The sequence below is a fragment of the Gorilla gorilla genome, chromosome 19 (genome assembly GCF_029281585.2).
Source record: "Gorilla gorilla gorilla isolate KB3781 chromosome 19, NHGRI_mGorGor1-v2.1_pri, whole genome shotgun sequence".
NCBI lineage: Eukaryota > Metazoa > Chordata > Mammalia > Primates > Hominidae > Gorilla > Gorilla gorilla.
The window spans coordinates 97,393,639-97,412,489 of record NC_073243.2 but is presented as its reverse complement, the minus strand read 5'-3'; positions in this window follow the sequence as shown (position 1 = coordinate 97,412,489).

The following is an 18,851-nucleotide window of genomic DNA, read 5'->3' as shown; positions in this document are numbered from 1 at the left end:
GCCGAGGTGCACATTGCAGGAAGAGGTTACTGTTTTGAGAAGACATTCATGGATTTCTCCAGTCCCTCAGAAAAAATCGGCAAGAACCTACCTGAGTTCACATTTCTTTGTGCTTCAGAAAAACCATCGCATTTTATTTCTTTACTGGATTTCAAATTCCTTGTGGGAACGGATGTGGGTATCATATCATTATGACCGGAACATTGCTCGTATAAATGTCAGAGGAATTCCAAATTGCAAGTTGATGATGAGAGCCAAGCTCAGCTGTTATTTCTCAAAGAGGCAAAGAATCTAACTGTGATTATGTTCCCTGGAAATTTCTTTTTATCGATCCAGGAATTTTTAGATGTAGTCAGGGGACAGAAGCATATGCTGACATATTCATCAAGTCAGGGTGGCCTATAGAATGGACATGAGTCAAACCAAGTTTTGCTAACAATGTATCCCTAGTGAGGTTGAAATTAACCAGGGCCATCAAGTTCACCTAGAAACAGGTTGTTGGACTGATATGCCTGTGAAAGAATGTTATTTAGTGGGATCACAGATCCTAAGAACGGAGAACCTTGAGATGTCCTGGGGCCTGGGCGTGGTGGCTCACACTTGTAATCCCAGCACACTGGGAGGCCGAGGCGGGCAGATCACTTGAGGTGAGGTGTTTGAAACCAGCCTGGCCAACATGGTGAAACCTCATCTCTACTAAAAATACAGAAAATTAGCCGGGCATGGTGGCAGGTGCTTGTAATCACAGCTACTTGGGAGGCTGAGGCAGAAGAATTGCTTGACCCCGGAGGCGGAGGTTGTAGTGAGCTGAGATTACATGCCACTGCACTCCAGCCTGTCAACAGAGTGAGACTCCGTCTCAATTGAAGAAAAAAAAAAAAAAAAAAAGATGTCCTGGGAATGCACACACCGTGTTACACTGCCTGTGGAAGAGGCCTCACCCTGACCTGCCAGCTGCCCTTCCTGGGCTCAGTGGAGCCTCCATGCAGATTCCAGGTTGGAGGCGCAATGTACAGTTGACTTGGTGTGGCAAATAGGAAGCAAGAGCAGAGGCATGGGTGGCCTGGATTAGCAGAGCCATGGCAGGGACACTCAAGTCCATTCAAATAATTATCATATTGGAAACAGGCATGTGGCCAACATGCACAACTGAAACCAGAAAAAATTGAGGGCCCTAGGGGCATACCACTAACAGAGAGGAAAGTTCCTTTTGATGCCAAGTGGGATTGGAGGGAGTTCTTAAACAGCAGGAGGCATTGGATGGTCTCTTCTCCACAAAACTCTGTGTTAACCTGGACATATCCAGGTTGTTGGTTTCCTAACAGTTTTGACACTCTCTAAAAGACAAACAGCTTGCTTGGCATTTGCAGGCCTCAAGTATGGTGTGGCTGAAGAGGAGGCCCAGGTTAAATGTCTGCACTAAGAAGAGCTTTGAGCAAATTCATGAATTCCAATTCTGTGTGTATTTTTATTGTGAATGACAAATGTTTATGAGCTTAAGTTTGTTTTATTAATGTAATTAGTCCAGACATGGTGGCTCACGCCTGTAATCCCAACACTCTGGGAGGCTGAGGTGGCTGGATCACCTGAGGTCAGGAGATCGAGACAAGCCTGGCCAACGTGGTGAAACTATGTCTCTACTAAAAATACAAAAATTAGCCAGGCGTGGTGCGTGGCGAGTGCCTGTAATCCCAGCTACTTGGAAGGCTGAGGCAGGAGAATCACTTGATCCTGGGAGGCGGAGGTTGCAGTGAGCCAAGATCGCGCCACTGCACTCCAGCCTGGGTTACAAGAACGAAACTCCATCTCAAAAAAAAATATATATATATACGTATATATGTATATATATATACGTATATATATACATATATACATATATATACGTGTATATATGTATACACGTATATATATACGTATATATATGTATACATATATATATACACACACACACATATAATTAGTAGGAAATATTGCCTAAGCCTAAGTCTATCTTGTTAGAAATGCAAGAAATTTAGCTAGTGCATTCCTGTAGTCCCAGCTACTCAGGAGGCTGAGGCAAGAGAATTGCTTGAACCCAGGAGGCAGAGGTTGCAGTGAGCTGAGATTGCACCACTGCACTCCAGCCTGGGCAACAGAGTGAGACTCTGTCTAAAAAAAAAGCAAGAAATAACTTCTAATATTTTTTGGGTTCTGTTGAAGCACTTTAGGTTGTGAGGGTAGAAAACTTCTTAAGTGAGTTGGATAGGGAGAATCCCACACACCGCCAGGGCAGGAAGTATAGCCAGTCTTCACTGGAAGTTGCCTGAAACCTGTGAAGTCAAGAATTAAGGTTACCAGCTGCATTTCTACTGGTCCATGAGGTCTCACATCTCAAGATTGCTATGCCTTATGCTGTACATTTATCTCTTCTTCCTCCTCACTTTGTGTTTCTTTGTCTTTCTCTACCTCTGTCCCCACTCCTCATCCCTGGAATGTGAAGTTGCTCCTACTACTGAACAGAACTGCACCTTAGTTCACTAGTTCAGATTCCTGAGAAGCAAAATCTGATTGGCTAAGATTCTATGGCACTATGGCCCTTGAACTACCTGCCCATCTCTAGACAATCGTCTGTAGCCATAGTGTGGGGAAAGGGAGCCCCCAGAGCAGAACCACAGTTTCTGGAAAATGCCCGAGCAGGACCACATCTGAAACCATATCTAATACATGTTAGGCTTCTCACCTTTCCCCTTTCATGATGGCAGATGAAGCCTGTTCAGATCAGTGCATAACTAAAATTGGCAGTTATCCAACTAGAATCCTCACTCATAAAAATCCTAATCAGTTCATTTGAGAGGAACAAAGACAACTGCTTGGTGACACAAATCTTAGGGTAGCAGTCATGCAAGGTTGCCCGTATGAAGTAGTAGATGATAGAACAAAAAGTTACAGATGCCCAGAATAATTCCCTTCATGGGCAGGTTTGTTGTTTTTGGTTTGTTTAAATAGCTGAAAACATACTCGTTCCTGTGCTGTTTTTAAAATTCAGAAAAAAAAGCTCTGTGAGCATTACTCCAGTATTTTGATGGAAATGGTTTACAGTTCCTTTTGTCCTCTAAACCTGAAACTAGGTACGTTTTCAGCCCCACTTTTAGCGGCAGCTGGTTAGCTCTGTTTGCAAAGCATTCTGGCTCCAGTACCTGAACTTAATGGTGCAGATGCTGGATCTGTCATTGTTAGCTTCCTTTGAGTTCCATGATGACTTCCTTAATTTGTTGTTCTCTTTGTGCCATGAGTAGTAAATTCTTACCGGCAGTGAGAAATTAGCTCCTCCGCTCTTAAGCATAAGCACGAAGGTCAAATCTCATGGTCTGAAGCTACATGCACAGAATTCCCAGGAGCTCTATCACGGCTAGTTTTATGTTTACTGTAATGAAATATTTCCCCCCAATCCTATTATGACTTCTACAGGATATTATATTTGTTAAGGTACATCCTGGGGCCAGGGAACAGAACAGAGTGCCCAGACCCTTAAAAAGGTAAACTTGGTGGCTGTTCTTACTAGTCAGAGTTGCATTTGTGGCTTTCTAGACATTGAAGTCAATAAAAACAAGAAATCTTAGTAGGGCTTCATAGTGAATATCAGAAAAGGTAGTTTGGTATTATAAATGGATAATGCCACAAAATATATTTCTGGATCAATGTGTGTTGGAGACATTAAATTTATCTACATTCCAGAGGTTAACAATGGAACTAAACCAAGCCAAGGGGAGAGTTCTAGTTTTTTTGTTTTGCTTTGTTTTAAAAATAAATTCAGAAAAGAGAAAATATTTCTTACAAGCTAATGATCAGCAATACCTAGTGGAACAAGTAATGTTGAACAATGCTATGGAAAGACAGTATCAAAAGCAGACGGACTTGCAGTTTCATTCTAATAACCTCAGTCTCCACATTAAATAACTGTGGGAAGGAGCAAGTACCTTATAGGACAGATCCTGTTGGTGCTGTACCCATAGTTACTCTAGCTCAGGAAAAAGGAAGTAAATAAATATGGTGAAGTAATTTCAAATGGTTCCAAAGCCATTTCCTTACCTTACTCCTAAACTATCTGTAGATAATTGGACTTTCAAAGTCAGTTATTGTGTTAAACAAGGGGCAGTGATGAAAAATTGTAACCAGACATTTTCAGATGGATGAGACAAAGTAGGCATTTTCAAATATGAACTGGACAGGGACCTCTCCACATAATGCACTTAAAGAGGTTTATAAAGTCCCAGAATGTAAGCAAAGACACATAATGAGGAGGGACAACCTCTTAAAAATTCTAACAAACTGTTCATTGTTTCCCACAGTTCCTCTGTGTAGGCTGATGGTCCTACGGAGGTACATAGTTAGATTAATCTGATCTTTGGTATCACTGTATCCCAACAGGGACCAGGAAGATCATCATCATCTATGTGGCAGACTAAAAGGCTGTTAAATATTTGTATATAGAGAGAATTAAGTATCATACTAAAATACAAACTTGTGATTAATGAGTGACCCTCTGATAGCTACTTTACAGGAGCATCCTAAACATTTCTCAGCATTCATCTCATCACACTTTTGTTCATTCTATGTAACTGCAGCCAATCTCATATTCCACAGTCCTTTATAACAACTCTTTGGTTTTGAGCTTTATTATAGTGGAGATAGACTTTTATGAGTATTTTGTCAAGATCCAGCCAGGGAACTTCCATATTATCCTTTCAAGAGAATTGGCTTCCAAAGTGACTTTTCAAGAGATCCAGAAGGGTCATCCCATGCCTTAGTAGTAGAGCTAAACTATCCCAGAATAGAGGCTACTTCAAACCTACCCTAAACACGTTAAAAAAGAAGCCATGAAAGGATCAAACAAATCTGATTTTCCAGTAACTTAACTGTCTTCTAATGAAGCCATTCTTTAAGGGAACATGGCAAAGTTCAGATACTTAACTCAATGTCCACCAGCCAATAAAAAATTACTAGACATGCCAAGAAGCAGGAAAATGTGACCCATAACCTAGAGTAAAAGAAAAAACAAAAAAAACGTCAATAGGAAAAGACCCAACAATGGCAGACAATGGAATTAGTAGGCAAGGACTTTGAAATGGCTATTACATATATGCTCGATGTGTTTAAATATCGTTAAAATATAATCAGGAGAGATAGTGAAGATATTTAAAAACCAAATGGAAATTCTAGAGGTGAAAAATACAATATCTGAAATGAAAAATACATTGGATGGGATTAACTGCATCTTTATGGAAAAACAAAAGATCAATGAACTTGAAGTTGTAGCAATAGAAACTATTCAAAGTGAAACAGAAAAGCAATGGAAAAAAATGGGGCCTCAGTTACTTGGGGGTAATTATTCATGTAATTGCAGTCCCAGTAAAGTGTTTGTTTGGCCGGGGGGTCGGGGGCAGGAAGGAGGCCGGGTGCCATGGCTCATGCTTGTAATCCCAACACTTTGGGAGGCTGAGGTGGGAGTATACCTTGAGCTCAGGAGTTTGAGACTAGCCTGGGTAACATACCGGGACCTCATCTCTACTGAAAAAAAAAAAAAAATAGCTGAGCATGATGGCATACGCCTGTAGTCCCAGCTACTCGGGAGGCTGAGGCAGGAGGAATACTTGAGCCCTGGAGTTTGAGGCTGCAGTGAGCCGTGATTGCATCACTGCACTCCAGTCTACATGACAGGGTGAGATCCTGTCTCAAAAACAAAAACAAAACACAAAAACATTGAAGAAATAATGGCTGAAGAAAATTCAAATTTGATAAAAACTATGATGAACACACAGATTCAAGAACTTTCATAAAACTCAAGTAGGATAAACACAAAAACATCACATTGAACCACATCATACCCAAATCGCTGAGAAACAGTGATAAATCTTAAAATGAGCCAGAGGAAAAAAAGCATATGAGATACAGAAGAACAAAGATAAGAATGAGACAGATTTCTTTTTAGAAATGATGCAAATCAGAAGATAATGGTATGACACCTTTACTGAATAAAACATTTTTTGGGGTCAATGTAGAATTCCACATCTAGCAAAACATCCTTTAAAATTTTTACCCTAGGCTGGGCACGGTGGTGGCTGAAGCAGGAGGATCACTTAAGTCTAGAAGTTCAAGGTTATAGTGTGCTATGATTGTGCCTGTGAATAGCCATTGCATTTCAGCCTGGGCAACATAATGAGACCCCATCTATTAAAATAAAATTTCACCTTAAGATAAAATAAAGGCTTTTAGGCTGGGCGCGGTGGCTCATGCTTGTAATCCTAGCACTTTGGGAGTCCAAGGTGGGCAGATCACCGGACGTCATGAGTTTGAGACCAGCGGCCAACATGGCCAAACCCCATCTCTACTAAAAATACAAGAATTAGCCAGGCCTGGTGGTGCACGGCTGTACTCCCAGCTACTCAGGAGGCTGAGGCAGGAGAATCACTTGAACCCAGGAGGTGGAGGTTGCAGTAAGCCGAGATCACACCACTGCACTCCAGTTTGGGCAACGGAGTGGAACTCCGTCTCAAAATAATAATAATAAATAAATTAAAAAAAAGACTTTTAAAGACAAAAGCTGAGAGACTTTGTTACCACCAGATCTGCACTATATGTAATATTAAGGAAAGTTCTTTAGGCAGAAGAAAAATAAAACCAGATGGAAACTTAGATCTATGCAAAGGGATGGAGAGCATAAGGAATGCTAAGTATAAATGTATTTCATTCTTATTTAAAAATGTATTTTAAAAGTAATTGACTGGCTAGGTTTGGTGGCTCATGCCTGTAACCCCAGCACTTTGGGAGGCTGAGGTGGGCAGATCACCTGAGGTCAGGAGTTCAAGACAAGCCTAGCCAACATGCTGAAACCCTGTCTCTACCAAAAATACAGAAAGTAGCCGGGTGTGATGGCGCATGCCTGTAATCCCAGCTGCTCGGGAGGCTGAGGCAGGAGAATGGCTTGAACCCGGGAGGCGGAGGTTGCAGTGAGCCAAGATCATGCCATTGCACTCCAGCCTGGGCGACAGAGCAAGACTCCATCTCAAAAAATAAAAAAGTAATTGACTATATAAAGCAAAATTAACAAATGCATAATGGGGTTCATTACTTAACGCTGAAATAAAATGTGGGATAACAATAGCACAAAAGATGAGGCCAAGCGTGGTAGCTCATGCCTGTAATCCCAGCACTTTGGGAGGCTGAGGTGGGCGGATCATGAGATCAAGAGATAGAGACCATCCTGGCCAACATGGTGAAACCCTGTCTGTATTAAAAATACAAAAATTAGCTGGGCATGGTGGTACATGCCTGTAGTCCCAGCTACTTGGGAGGCTGAAGGAGGAGAATCGGTTGAACTTGGGAGGTGGAGGTTGCAGTGAGCCAAGAGCCGAGATCACGCCACTGCACTCCAGCCTGGCAATGGAGTGAGACTTCATCTAAAAAAAAGAAAAAAAAAAAGAAGGATGAATAGGGAAAAATGGAAGTCTACTGTTATAAAATTATAACATTTAAATATTATTATTTAAAGTAGGCTTGGTAAGTTAGGGATATGTATTATAAACATTGGCACAACCACTGAAAACTAAAATGTAGACGTATAGCTAACAAATAGCAGGAAATAAGGGAAGAAATGAACAAAGAACAGATGAGGTGAATAGAGAACAAATAGCAAGATGGTAGATCTAATCTCAACCATATCATTAAGTGTAAATTATATAAATCCTCAAATTAAAATGAATGAATTTGATCCAGCTGACCGGTGAGAATTTTATAACGTATTGTGAAGTGAAAAAAGCAATATGCAGTTATGTATAGAGTATGATTCCATTTTGATTCAATGTTTAGAAAGCAACAACTAAAACTTAAGCATACCTATATATCTCTGTATATATGTATGTGTGTACATATATATACATATATACATATATACATACACAATAGCTTGAGAATGGAGAAAGTGTAGAAGGAGAAACATTGGACTGCTAGCATTATCTATGGGTGGTGGGATAGGGAGGGGAAGGAAAAAATAAAGGAGACCGGCAAAATGGAAACATGCGTGAGAAAATGTTACCCAAAAGTGTTAACTATAATATCTCTGTGACAATATGGCTAATACTAAAAATGAGTTCAGAACATAGACCAGGAGTAGAACTTGACATGAACATGTGAAAACATTGAATTGACTTAGGATGGGGTTGTGGCTAATTTTAGTCTTATATTCTAGAACTTCCGAATAGTTTCAATAATATATTTTATTAAAATTAAAACTAAAAATATGAGGTTTGAAGATACAGAAAATTATGACCCAAATTCCTTCTATGTAGTATTTTATAGTGTTCTTTTAATCTCTTAGTTTTCTGGAGAGAAGGCAGATACTCTTTGTGTAATAATTCTCCTAAGAGAGTGTTTCTGGCCTGTTAAAAATGCTTTAGCATTTTAGCTGCTATTGGCACACAACACTGGCTCCTATAAGTGGTCATTAAACATGGCGAGATACTCCACTGGAAGTGAGAAATGAATTGGTCAGGGCTCTTTGGTTGTAAGCAGCAGGAACTGACTTTGACTGACTGAAAAAAAAAAAATTATTGGGAAGATGAATTCAGGCAACTCCAGCAGGGAAGCAGCAACTCCAGGAATGGCCTATTGCTGGAGAATTCTGGGCAGGTTGCTGCCACTGGCATGAATGAATTCCAGTCTTCCAAATTTACAATGGCTCAGATGTCAAAGCTCTGGAAGACAGCACTGGACTCATCACATGTTCATTCTGTAGATAGGCCAGGACCTACTGGGAGGTGCTCAGGACCCCTTAGGGTTTCAGTAGCAGGAGGGCTGCTACCTGTAAGTACAGTCCCACCAAGATTGCAGAGGGGGAAAGTTATTTCCCGAAAAGAAAAATCTGAGTGTGCCCAAGATACACCTTTCTTAGTACTGCAAAGCAGAAGAGAAACCACAGAGAAAAATGTGCACAGAGCTGAGTGTCTTACCTGCAGCACACGATCCAGTTGCATTCCTGAGTCTGGATCCCAAATTGAAGAAGGCATGGCTTGCAAATGCTTTCATGCTGTGAATCTGTGGGAATTGAATTTATGGTCCTAAGTCCAATGTAATAGACATATTATGGTTTGTTTTTATCTTGAAGGAAGTTGATATAGTAATTTGTGTTGATGGCTTATATATAGATAGTTTTAGGTATTAGGTACATTTTTAAATAAATTCTCATTTCATTTTCCATCTCTCAAATGTTACTATAGTATAAAATAATTGTTTTCTGATGTGGGCCTAAAACCAGAAAAAAAAATTAATACATTAGTAAAATTGGGAAATTTTACTAACATATAATAAATGTTGCTGAGTGATGTGAGATGAAATGGCATATTTGAGCCTCAGAAGAGGATATAGCAAATGGGCAAGTTGGGGGAAGTCATTAAAGGAAAAATGTGCAGACTGCTGAGATTCTGTGCACTGCAAAAGGAGAATAGCGATCTTTCAGATAGGCTTAGAGTTTAAGAAAATAATAAATTCATCACTGAAATAAAAGGTAAGGATTAAAAAATTGGTATGGAGTGGAAATGGAAAGCCTTGCTTTTTGAAACATTTGGACTCAAGATCCATCTTCCAGCCTTCCAAAATGTTAAGGGCTCCTGTTTGCACCTTCTCAGAATGATGTGCTTTCTTTCTTCAGGAAGACAAGTGTTATTTACTACTGTTTACAGCTTTTGTGATACTGAATCCCAGGACTCCCACGGACGTGTGCTCTGACTTCTTACACAGTGTTCTTTCTTAAGCCACAGCAAAGGAAATAATGGACATTGAGAGGTCAAGTGTGTGCCTTTCACCCTGTGCCCTTTAAATATCAATAATTATTGTTTTTCTTCCTGAAGAAGCAGCATCTGGTTGTATGGAATTTGGCAGAAGTGGGCATCCTGTGCTAGTTCTTTTGATATTTAAATATGAGCAAGATAGGTAAATGGCAACTAAATCTGAGCCATCTGAGGAGGAATGAGAGTAATAAAAACAACGAAACTGAACCACACACATTGAGTTAGATCTTTGTAGATTGTCTTGTCGACCTGCCTACCCCAGTCATATGGAGGAGAATGTGAGGATCGAAGAGACTACATGATTTGACACAATTTCACTGTTCAAACACTTCTGGGACTTTTCTATACAATTTCTTGTTTTGAAGAAATACAGAATTATTTTACAACAGTGTTATGTGGGGAATCCTCCTTACAGACAAATCCTGTTATGACAAGACTGATCATATAGAAATATATGTAGGGACATGTATCTGCAATTTTGTGTTGAACTTCAACATTGGACTGAATTTAGGAAGGTGATGGATTAGATACATAGCTTGCAATTCTTTCGTCATCCTTAAAAATGGGCCCATTTCCAGGCCAGATCCACAGCTATCTCGGGAATTTGCACCCATCTGAAGCATGCTCAAGAAGGGCAGGTATACGAAAAGATGCTCAGCATCACCAATCATCAGGGAAATGCAAATCAAATCACTATGAAATATCACCTCATACTTATTAGGATGGCTATTATCAAAAAGGCAAGAGATAAATGTTGGAGAAAATGCAGAGAGAAGGGACCCCTGATACAATGGTGGTGGGAATATAGATTGATGAAGCCACTGTGGAAAATAGTATGGAGGTTCCTAAATTAAAAATAGAACTATCATATAACCGAACAATTCCTCTTTGGATATATACCCAAAGGAGATGAACTCACCACCTCATAAATATATCTGCACTGTTGTGTTCATTGCAGCATTAGTTAAGTTTTCATGGTAAGAATGGCCTTCTAAAAAATAAATTTTATTGCATATATTTAAGGTGTACAACATGTTCTGAGACAAATACAGTAAAATAGTTACTACAGTCAAGCAAATTAACATATGAATCATCTCATTTAGTTACCCCAACCCCATCCCCCATTTTTTCTGGCAAGGGTTCAGTTAAGTTTATATATCTGCACTGTTGTGTTCATTGCAGCATTAGTCACAATAACCAAGATAAGGAAACAACCAAGGTGTCCATTGATAGGTGAGCAAATAAATCACACACACAGACACACACACACACACACACACACAGAGATTATTCAGCCTTAGAAAAGGAAATCCTGGCATTTGCCACAACATGGATGAATCTGGAGGACATTATGCTAAGTGAAATAAGCCAGACACAGAAAAATACTGCATGATCTCATATGTGAAATCTAAAAAAACCAGTCAAATACACAGTAAATAAAATGGCAGTTATCAGGGGTGTGGTGGAGTACAAATGGGGAGATGTAGGTCACAGGCTAAAAAGTACCAGATATGTAGGATGTACAATAGGACCGTAGTTAATAATACTGTAATTAGGATTTTTGCTTAAAGTGTAGATTTCAGGAACTCTTGCCAGAAAAAATGGGGGGTAGGGTGGGGGGTAACTATATGAGATGATTCATATGTTAATTTGCTTGACTATAGTAACTATTTTACTATATGTATCTTAGAACATGTTGTACACCTTAAATATATGCAATAAAATTTATTTTTTAAAAGGCCATTCTTACTATGAAAACTTAAATGAATGAATCCTAAGCCTGAGTATATCCAGAACACTCATCTAGGCTTCTAATGTAACAGGATGTTCTCTGTTCCCAGAATAAAATAAATTTCATAATAATGCAATGGGATAATGTGTTCAAATGAATACAAGCGATATGGATTATTTCACAAATACTTTCCTAGTTTATCAAACATGTATAATGATCCACAAGTTTTGGGTAAGGAAATGAAGCTAATGGGGTAAGTGACTTGTCTAAGAGTATCTGGCACATAAAAATGTATTTTATTGAATGAATGGATTAATGGGGTAGTGTAGCAGATTGATGATATATCACAAAATGTACACATGAACGCAATAATGCATACCATTACATATGACAGTGCTGAAAAGAAGAAATGTGTAATAGAAATGTCACTTTTAGAAAATCTGCAGAATCTCAGCTGTCTTCTGTACGGTACCTTTTGAAAGGATGGCATTTGCGAGGGAGCTGTCTGTGGTGCTGAACAGGATGCAACTGCTAGGTCTGGTGATGGCCTTCACCAGTTTTTGTTCATATTTTCTCCTGGGCCTCTGTTACCAACGACAACAATGTTAATAAAAATTAATGTAATGTTATCAAGTTTTCCTTTTTAAGCATTCAAAGATTGATTTTAAAAATAGCTTTATTGAGTTATTTACATATCATTAAATTCAAGTTTTAAAATGTATAATTCAGTGGATTGTAATATATTCACAAAGTTGTGGAACCTTCACCACAATCTAAATCTGGAACATTTTTATTACCATCAAATAAAGCTCTGTATCCATTAGCAGTCGCTCCCCATTCCGCAAACCCTCAGCCTCCGGCAACCACAAATTTACTTTGTCTTTATAGATTTGCCTATTCTGAACACTTCATATAGGTGGGAATCATACACTATATGGTCCTTCGTGACTGGCTTCTTTCAGGTAGCATAATGTTTCCAAGGATTATCCATGTAGTAATATGCATCAGTACTTCATTTCTTTTTATTGACAAATAATAGTATATTGTTTGGACCTTTTTTGTTTGTTTTGAGACAGGATCTCACTCCACCACCCAGGCTGGAGTACAGTGGTGCAATCATGGCTCACTGCAGCCTCAACCTTTGCGCTCAAATGATCCTCTCACTTCAGCCTCCCAGGTAGCTGGGACTACAGGCATGCACCACCACACCCGGCTAATTTTTTGTAGCAACGAGGTTTTGCCATGTGGATCAGTCTGGAATTGAACTCCTGGACTGAAGTGATCCACCTGCCTCAGGCTCCCAAAGTGATGGGATTAGAGGCATGAGCCACCATGTCCAACTGATATACTACATTTTATTTATCTATTCATCAGTTGATGGATATTGAGTTGTTTCTATTTTTTGGCTATTACAAATAATGTTGCTGTGAGCATCCATGTATAAGTTTTTTGTATGGGGATGTTTTCAGGTCTCTTGGGTATACATCTAGGAGTGGAATTGCTGGGCTATAGCATTTCTTTGTTTAACATTTTGAGGAACTGCAGATACTTTTCCAAAGCAGTGGCACTATTTTACATTCTCACATGTATAAGGCTTCTAATTTCTCTACATCCTCTCCAACATTTGTTATTGTCTGTGTTCTTAATTGTAGTCATTCTAGTGGGTGTGAAGTTGTATCTCATTATGGTTTTGATTTGCACTTACGTATTCCTGATAACTAATAATGTTGAGCATTTTTTCATATATTTATTGGCCACTTGTTATCTTCTTTGGAGAAATGTCTATTTGAATTATTTGCCCCCACTTTTTGGAACAGTATATTTGTCTATTTTCATGCTGCTGGTAAAGACATCCCCAAGACTGGGTAATTTATATAGAAAAAGAGGTTTAATGGACTCAGTTCCACTTGGCTGGGGTGGGCCTCACAATTATGGCAGAAGGTGAAAGGCACATCTTACATGTTGGCAGGCAAAAGGAAAAATGAGAGCCAAGTGAAAGGCGCAACCCTTATAAAACCATCAGATCTTGTGAGATTTATTCACTACCACGAGAACAGTATGAGAGAGACCACCCCCATGATTCAATTATCTCCCACCAGGTCCCTCCCACAACATGTGGGAATTACGAGAGCTACAATTTGAGATGACACTTGGGTGGGGACACAGCCAAACCATATCAGATGGAGTCTCACTTTGTTACCCAGGTTGTAGTTCAGTGGCACGATCTCAGCTCACTGCAACCACTCCGCCTCCTGGGTTCAAGTGATTTTCCTGCCTCAGCCTCTTGAGTAGCTGGGATTACAGGCATGTGCCACTACCCAGCTAATTTTTGTATTTTAAGTAGAGATGGGGTTTCACCATGTTAGCCGGGCTGGTCTTGAAATCCTGACCTCAGATTATCAGCCTGCCTCAGCCTCCCAAAGTGCTGGGATTACAGGCATGAGCCACCATGCCCAGCCTCTTTGCCCATGTTTTAAAAGTTGGGTTATTTTTCTTTTTACTGTTGAGGTAAAAGAGTTATTTATGTATTCTGATACAAGTCCTTTATTAGTATATGATTTGCAAATGTTTTCTCCCATTCTGTGGGTCGTCCTTTCACTTTCTTCATTGTGTAAAGGACTATTTTCAAAGGCGATCTTTCTCTGATTCTTCCCAATCCTTTCCTCAGCAACTCTTCAAGGGTTCGTTAATATTAACATAGTGAGAATTTCAATATCTATGCTCTGAGTAGCTCATTATGAAACAGGGAAGTCATTTCACTACATAATCATTGGGAAATACCATATGAAATAAAACTCTTAGTTTCTCTCTGGCAAAATACTTGTTTATGAAACTGGATGACACAGCATAAGTGACATCTGTACCTGCAGAAGAGCCATGCCCCCAGTGCTGCACCTGTCTCATTATCTTGAGCCTACTTTCTTCTCAATAAAACAAACTCTGCTTGGAAATGATAGCCAGAAAAAAAGTAAATGGAAGCACAGAACTGTTTCCTATCCTAACAGGTATTAAGCTCCTGTTTTCAAAATCTGTTACTTGGTAAGAAAATGTATTCCTTTCACACAGATAGAAATTAAATTATTTTTAAAATGTAAACTATTACCTTCTGCAAAAGCTTTTCCCCCTTAGTGAAAAGCAGAATTTAAAAAACACTAGTGAGTTAACCAAGATCAGATTTATTCTCTTAAAACGTTCCCATATAGTATTTACCCAGCACCTACATTAAGTTGAAAAATATCTTCTAATTCTCGTAGTGCTGAGTTGAAAATATATCTCCCCTATACTGGCTGTTCTCTACTATGGGCTTAAGGGAATGTTCTTCCTGCTAAAAACAAAAATTGGTATCAATGTAATTGAAGAATTATTTAAACTTCTTTTTTTTTGTTTTGTTTTTTGATGGAGTCTCCCTCTGTTGCCCAGGTTATACAGTACAGTGGCATGATCACAGCTCACTGCAGTCTCGACGTCCCAGGCTTAGATGATCCTCCTACCTCAGCCTCCCAAGTAGCTGGGACTACAGGTACACAGCACCACACCAGGCTAATTTTTGTATTTTTAGTAGAGATGGGGTTTCACCTTGTTGGCCAGGCTGGTCTTGAACTCCTGACCTCAAGTGATCCATCTTCCTCAGCCTCCCAAAGTGCTGGGATTACAGGCATAAGCCACCGTGCCCAGCCTTAAACATTTAAAATTAAGATTTTAATTTGTTCAAAAGGGTAAATAATATTTTCCAAATGGTTATTAGACAGAAATGATTTTCAAATGGTTACTTTATTAGACAGAAATGATAGTGAAATAATAATTCATGGACCATTTCATTTACAAAGATCTGAAATTCCCATTCAATATTTAAAACTTTAAATTATTTTGCCCTAGTTTATTACAGTCAAAACAGCATCATCTGAAGTACTTTTTATATTTTATCCAAATAATTCCTGGGTAGGTTTATTTTTTAAAATAAATACATAGTGGAAGTCAGAAGACCTGAGTTCTATTTTTGATATCACTAGAAGATAATTGAACTGCTGCTCTAATTTTCTCTCTTTTTTTTCTTTTTTTTTTTTTTTTGAGACAGAGTCTTGCTCTGTCGCCCAGACTGGAATGCAGTAGCACAATCTCGGCTCACTGCAACCTCCACCTCCCAGGTTCAAGCGATTCTCCTGCCTTAGCCTCCTGAGTAGCTGGGACTACAGGTGCCCGCCACCACGCCTGGCTAATTTTTGTAGTTTAGTAGAGACGGGGTTTCACCATGTTGGCCAGGCTGGTCTCGAACTCCTGACCTCAAATGATCCACCTGCCGCAGCCTCCCAAAGTGCTGGGATTACAGGTGTGAGCCACTGCACCTGGTCTAATTTTCTGTCTCTTGAGGATGCTACGTGAAGGATTAAATAAAGCTGGCCTTGAGCTTTTCTCTGGTGGTATCACCAGAATCACAGTTTTTGCTTTTGTTTTGCTTTATGTGTTTTGTTAGTTTAACCATTATTAACTGCTGGGTTATGAGAATTGACAGTCTTCAACAAAAACCTTTATATAACGGGGTAAGAGAAAGGCAGGTTTAAAAGGTTTCTTTAGTTGCTACTTTTGTCATTACCCTGCCATACATTATTTCAGATATGAGAGCATTTCAGAAACATGGGCTCTGCCAGCCTTTGTCTCTTATTTGTCAAAAATCTTAGAGCAGGCACACAGCTGACCATGTTTACCTGGACTTCACAAAGCTTTTGGGAAACTCACTAGCAATTATGATGACACCTGGGGAAAAAAATTCCTATCAGCTGAGTGGTCTCCATAACTTCACACTGCTGGGATGTCTCCAAGGGAAATAGTCATAAAGACACTCTGAAATTTTTACAGAGCTAACTTTCATTGAAAGAAAAAGGAGGAAATAGGCCAGGCGCGGTGGCTCACACCTGTAATCAGCACTTTGGGACACGGAGGCGGGACACGGAGGCGGGCAGATCACGAGGTCAAGAGATGGAGACCATCCTGGCCAACATGGTGAAACCCCATCTCTACTAAAAATACAAAAATTAGTTGGGCTTGGTAGCGCGTGCCTGTAGTCCCAGTTACTCAGGAGGCTGAGGCAGGAGAACCGCTTGAACCTGAGAGGCGGAGACTGCAGTGAGCCGAGATTATGCCACTGCACTCCAGCCTGGCAACAGAGCGAGACTCTGTCTCAAACAAACACAGAAACAAAACAAAACAAAACCGCAAAGAACAAGGAGGAAATAAACTTCAATAAGTTTTTATTAATTTCAAATGAAGCAAGCAAACATTTACTTGTTACTTACTGCATGCGAGGGACTGGGCTAGATGTGGGGATGTAAAGATGAATGATACAGTCTACTCAAGAGGAGATCACATTATAATAGGAGGCCTAATGAAAAACAAATACTAATAAAGCAGTTTTACACCAATCTGCATTGGGAACCAATGGAGATGTAAAAAAAATCGTCATAGGCAACTGGGGAGTGGTAGAAGTTAGAGTTTAAAATGTAGCCTGGCATTTTGGGAGGCCGAGGCAGGAGGATTACCTGAGGTCAGGAGTTCGAGATCAGCCTGGCCAACATGGTGAAACCTTGTCTCTACTAAAAATACAAAAATTAGCCAGGCATGATGGCATACACCTGTAGTCCCAGCTACTTGGGAGGCTGAGGCAGGAGAATTGCTTGAGACTGGAGGTGGAGGTTGCAGTGAACTGAGATCGTGCCACTCTACTCCAACCTGGCCTGGCTGACAGAGCAAGACTCTGTCTCAAAAAAATAATAATAATAATAATAAAAATAAAAAAAGATAGTCTGGACCAAATTGTGAAGAGCATTACTGATAGTGAATGGGGAATAGTCATTTGAATTTAAAAGAATGACTTCAGTTGGAATTATGAGAGATAGAATGAGATAAAATGAGAGGGTTGAGTGATCAGTTGGACATGGGAGGCAAAGAAGAAAGAAGAATTAAATACAAATCTGGAATGTCTGAGGCCTTCTCTGATAATCTATGTAGAACAGAAAATCTGGGGGGCAGGGAGGGGAGAGAACTTAAAGGATAGGTCAGTAGGTGCAGCAAACCACCACAGGACACACACACACCTATGTAATAAACCACCACAGGACACACACACACCTATGTAATAAGCCACCACAGCACACACACACACCTATGTAATAAACCACCACAGCACACACACCTATGTAACAAACCGCCACAGCACACACACCTATGTAATAAACCACCACAGCACACACACACACCTATGTAATAAACCACCACAGCGCACCCACCCCTATGTAATAAACCACCACAGCACACACACACGCCTATGTAATAAACCACCACAGCACACACACCTATGTAACAAACTGCCACAGCACACACACCTATGTAATAAACCACCACAGCGCACACACACACCTATGTAATAAACCACCACAGCGCACACACACACCTATGTAATAAACCACCACAGCGCACACACACACCTATGTGACAAACCACCACAGCACACGCACACACCTATGTGACAAACTGCCACAGTGCACATACCCCTATGTGACAAACAGCCACAGCACACACACACCCCTATGTGACAAACCACCACAGCACACACACACACCTATGTGACAAACCGCCACAGCACACACACACACCTATGTGACAAGCCACCACAGCACACACACCCCATGTGACAAACTGCCACAGCACACATACACACCTATGTAACAAACCCGTGAGTTCTGCACATGTATCCCAGAACTCAAAGTAAAAACAACAACAACAAACAGAATATCTGTCAGTCACTACCCCTTTATTCTCCTTCATTTTTTTCCACTGAACTTGACACACACATACACACGCACACACAATTTATTGTCTATTTCACTGGAATGTAAGATCCATGAGGAAAGGGATTTTGCTTTGTTTACTGTTGTATCCTCAGGGCCTACTATACGAAAAAATATTTTTGAAGGGATGCATGAAATGATTAGCTTAAGAGAGTAAGTGGTTTGCAATATGATCAACTAAAATAGAAAATATAGAAAGGAAGGTAGACTTGCAAGGATAGGTGATAGATTCTTTTTGAGTCATGATGATTTTGAGGTCCCACTGTGAATATATGGTCTGGAACTTGTAGAGACGCTGGGGTTGGAGATTAATATTTGAAAGTCATGGGTGTTTAGGTATCAGCAAAAGAATGAATTTTGAATCAAGGGGACATGATAAACTGTGTGGATCTTAGAGAGCTGCATGAGAAAGAGTTTGGTGTGACTTCTGGCCATTAGAAGTACATTCTCCATTAT